Source organism: Nicotiana tomentosiformis, chromosome 4 (genome assembly GCF_000390325.3).
Source record: "Nicotiana tomentosiformis chromosome 4, ASM39032v3, whole genome shotgun sequence".
Taxonomy (NCBI): Eukaryota; Viridiplantae; Streptophyta; class Magnoliopsida; order Solanales; family Solanaceae; genus Nicotiana; species Nicotiana tomentosiformis.
In genome coordinates, this window is record NC_090815.1 from 125,680,360 (window position 1) to 125,685,465 (window position 5,106).

Sequence of the window (5,106 nt, forward strand, 5' to 3'; positions counted from 1 at the left end):
GTTGATTTGTAGCCTCTATTTTTTCAACTTTATTCTTCAATAAGTCCCTTTCGAGATAAGCCGCATCCAACATCGACTTCAACATGATTGTTTCGGTCTCTCCAATTTCAATTATGGCCTCCATTGCTTCTACTTTTTCTTTTAATTTCATCCTTTCAAGCTTAGCTGCATCCAATTGTGACTTCAACTTGCAAATACCAGTCACAACTATGTCTGATAGTACTTCATCAACCCATTCGAAATAATCACATGAAGTTTTCTGGAAAAATAACTCAAATAATTTCAAGTTAGAAAAGAATTGAACAATCACAACACGATAATTATATAAATTAACTCACATCAGGTTTAGGACATTTGTAGAATCTCCGACCAACGTTGCTAGGAGTGTAAGCCGTAAAGTAGTGGGCAGTCATACCGCATAAACACCTCATCTTCGAACCAACTTCTTGAGACGAACAACTATCTTGTGACATTGTTGAAATTAAATGACAAATTTACGGTAACAAAGGTAAGAAATTTAAATGATCGATGGAGAAAAACAAGAAGAAACCAACTACAAATTTATTGTATCATAATAATAGCAATCCCTTGTGTGAAAATCGGAGGAGGAGACAAAAAATTTAAGAGATACCATGAACCCTAAGATTTGGGTATTGAAAAGATGAAGAAAATGGGTCTCTTTGATTTGGGTGTAATGAGATAAAAAAAGGACGAGGAGAATCTATTTAAATGAACCCGTTAAAGGGTTACGGATCAGGTCGCGCTTGGGCTCAAATCAGGTGCAAAGATGGGTAACCAAACGAATATTAAAAAAAAGAAGGAACGGGTGTCTTACGATTGAGCCATGTGTCCGTTTCGACTGAGTCCGTTAGTGAGAGGGAAGATTTATCAATAACTCTAACGGCAAGGATAGAAAAGGTTGAATAGTATAACGGGAGTAAAAATAACTAATATACAATAGTACATGGACATGAATAGCCCTTTTCCGTATGATCTATTAAAATATCCTTATGAGAGAATTTTGGTAGTTAACACATGATACTTATTTTTTTGGTCGTCTAACAATAATTTTTCGGTGATGTACGCTTTCAAGGCTAAACGAATTTATTAAATAAACATAAAAATCAATATGTTAGCTAAATAATGATATGTTCTATTTAATTTAAAATTATCGAAATAACATTTCAAATTCAAAAAAGATATAAGAATTTAATAGATTTTGATATATGAATATTGAAGAACAAAGACATTGACGCATTTCAATAACATTTGATAAGAAAGTGATGGTATACAACAACAGCAACCGAGTATAATCCCACAAGTGGGGTTTGGGGAGGGTAGGATGTACGCAGCCTTACCCCTACCCTAGAAGGGCAGAGAGACTGTTTCTGATAGACCATCGGCTAGAGAAAGGAAGGAAAGTGATGGTATAACTCATTATTTAAAGTAAATAAAAATGAAGCACTTCATATTCTATTAAATATAACATCTCATAAGAGAACCAAATATTTCTAGATATTTTTTAAAGAAAATTCTATATAAAGTCTTAAAAGTATATATTAAATTATATATTTACATGTCGGTTTTGATTCGATTTTTTTATTCAATACCAAATCAAATCAAACCAAACTTAATCGATTTTTTTAATTGGTTTGGTTTGACTTTCGAGATGTTCTACTTAAATTTTAAATATAGTAATTTACACTTGGGATTGCCACGTGTCCCCCACATTAAATTTTTTTAGGCAATCCAACATTTTTTTTACAAACTCCTCTTCCCCATCTCCTCCATTAAAATAATCGTTTTTCTCTGTTAACTCAATGGTCAATATGATTGTCATCTTGTTATATATTACATTTTATATTTTTAGATAAAATTTAAATACTTATATATAGTTTGAGGTTAAAGCAACAAGTCAGTTGAACATACACAATAGGTCCTAAATTTGCGTCAACCTATTAACAGCCTAAGGTATTAAATAATAGCGAAACGTGCGATCTCGTATGTGTATCCTAGAAGAAAGGCAGCTTTGGCCATAGACCATGCCTATTTGTCTCAAGTCAGTGTTGCACATTTGGCCTCTTCTACCAACCTATCCCTACTTACATTATTCACCTAAATAGGAACTCTATTATATGCAAGTTGCACAATGTTAGTACTTTTCTAAACCGTTTGGAAGTTACAAATTTTATATAGCAAATGATAAAAATCAGTGACAAAGTTATGGTCGGTATTAGAAATTTAACATTTTTCACAAATGAATTTTATCAATTTGAATAATAACTCATGCAACTTCTCTATCAATTCTAAACTACCTCTGTCTTCTCAGGATTCAATCATGGGTTCGTGAATTCTTTTTTATATATATACGCACAAAAAATAAGTATAGATAAAGATAGATATACATTTTAAAATTCATTATTTCTGAATTATAAATCCGTCCTCTGTCTACCTCTAGAACCCATGTTTGATGAGTCACTTATAGAATCTTGTTTGAGATGCTAAAGTGGACTTGACAAGGACATTTATAACTTTAGAATATGATACCTTATCTCATTCGTGGGAGGCAACTATGAGGTTGATTTATAAGGATTTGAATTTTCTACTACTAGAACTAGTTTGTTTAGGCTTATCCTTTTTAGGTCACAAGTAAGGGTCCCAAATCCTGATATTTCATATTTCATTCTAAAGATTATTTTATTTTTTGGGGTAGGAGTTGGAGTGATTGGGGGGGGGGGGGGGGGACCAATATTGTAGCCAAAAAGGACATGATCTTTCCTATAAAACTTAGTAAATATTTCAGTACCAAAAAGGATTAGTTTATTGCAAGTACTAGTTCTTGCTCTACTAGAATAATGTAAGTCAATTATATCAAGCACATTTTACAAGATTGCCAGCTTTTTCATGAAGAAGTACAGCTGCTCGTAGTTGTGCCTCTTCTTTTAAAACCTTCATTAACCTCTTGTATCTCAAGTAGACAAACACCAACTTTCACCTATCCCAACTGCTAATAATGGGTACCTTCAAAACCTTTGTGTGCTTTCACTTCACATTAATCCACACAATTTAATTGGAATTTAACTTGTACTGACTGACATTATACCAATATTTTACATTATTATTGTATTTTAACACTAATATTGCAAATAAATCTGGCATTATTTTTCAGGTTACTAATCTTACTTTTTATGAACGATTTCCTATAGTTATTTTATAGGTGGCCTGATATAATAATAAAAAAAAAATTTAAGCAAGTCAATGTATAAAAGTTAAACTCATGACTATGAGTATCTCTATATATGTACCAAAAACTTCTGGTTCGCAGTTAAATTCACTAATAAAGAAGTTGAGTGAGGAATCAGAGTTATGTTGATGTTTCAGAAACTGACTTATAAGCCAAAGTAACTTTACAGTCCCTGAACTAGCAACTGTTTCCTCTCCTATTTAAGTCCATAATAAGGCCAGCTTGCTGCTATGAACTTCCACTAACTCATAACTGTGCAATGAAAAAATGAGTATAACTTTGATAAGTGTAGAAAACCCAGATTTGTTATTGTTGTATGGAGTGGATATGTATGGCATATTTGCCTGGTATGTACACAAATGAAGAGATTTTTTCGTAACCGTGCCTCCTCAAATACCACATTGCATATGTGAATGTTACATAGGACCAAGCGAGTTGAAATGATCCCAAGCTTCCTGCACCAGAAAAAACTTATCTTTTATGATTCAACAATATAAGTAAAAGATTTAGGCTCATGAAACAATAACTAGTGTGTATGCAGTCTTACCCCTACATTGAGAAGATAGATGGGTTATTTACGATAGACCATCGGCTCATGTGAAATATAGTCACATCACTTTTTGAAAAGAAAACAATAGTGCACAAACCATGAAATGGCAATAGTAACACGGCATATTACCAACAACAGCAGAATAACAAGAAACATCGCTTAATTTAATAGCATAGCTAAATAATCATAGTAGATTATGAAGACTAGCATGATTTTCTGATAATTCTTTACCAAGAAAATGTATATGACTTGTAATACTCGAGAATGATCAGCATTTCATTTGCATCATAGTTTCATATGCAACTATACACTCATATTATAAAATTAATGTTGTAAGACTTGCTCTAGGAAACGAATTGCTTTATATTTAGTGCTGACATGTCTAAAACCTGTATCAGAAGCTCGGACTTTTGGCTTTGCAAATACATACATGTACCATGCAACAAAATTATACAGTACCTGAAGAATATCAAAAACTTTTTCCGCAATGTATTTCTGGTGAGCCACAGCACCCTCTTGTTGGAGCTTTGTATATAGAGTAACGCTCTTTGATATGCTCTCTTCACTGTGTTGCGGAAGTCGAATATATAGAGAGTGATTAAATCACAACTAATATATCTAAAGGTAGCTAATAAATAGTAAATGAGACAATAATAAAAAGAACACCAGAAATTAACGAGGTTCGGCAAAAATTGATTTTTGCCTAGTCCTCGGACACAATCAACTCAAACTTTATTTCACTCCAAAAAATACAAGTGAAATACTACAAGAGAGAAAGAAGATTCAAATGCCTTAGGAGATAAGAAGGCAAGTGAGAGATAATTTCAAATGAACAAAACCCTTGCTATTTATAGAAGAGAAATGGCCTTAATAATGTCATGCATGACATCATATTAAGTGTGAACATGCAATGTAAATGCATGAAAAATGCATCTACCAATTTCTTCCTAAAAGGAGGCTTCAAATGTTCACACTAGTTCACATTAATCTTATCAAAATTCAACAAATCTACACCTTGGCAAGATTCCACTTTTGCAATTTTCTCTTACTAATAAATTTTGATTGTGTCTTCAACTCCAATCTTAAAAGTTTAACAATGTTGATCAAGTTCAAACAATGTTGAAACTTGATCGCAGTCACTACTTTTGTTAGCATATCGGCAGCGTTGTCTATAGTCCGAATTTTCTGCACCATGACTCCACCTTCTTCTATAATATCTCGTACAAAGTGATATCGAACATCAATGTGCTTCGTCCTTGCATGATAAACTTGGTTCTTTGCTAATCGGATAGCACTCTGACAATCACAAAAT

At 32.8% G+C, this 5,106-nt stretch overlaps 1 long non-coding RNA gene across 2 annotated transcripts; it reads right to left on the minus strand.

The window, feature by feature from the left end:
- Positions 1-3,263: 3,263 nt before the first annotated feature.
- On the minus strand, positions 3,264-4,831 carry LOC104095067 (uncharacterized). 2 transcript variants are annotated; one of them, XR_686054.3, is made up of 3 exons: positions 4,461-4,825; positions 4,254-4,359; positions 3,264-3,699 (listed from the first exon to the last, which is right to left on the minus strand). It is a non-coding gene; the product is annotated as an uncharacterized lncRNA (long non-coding RNA). The 2 variants fall into 2 exon arrangements; XR_686053.4 differs by having other exon boundaries at positions 4,254-4,831.
- Positions 4,832-5,106: the final 275 nt, after the last annotated feature.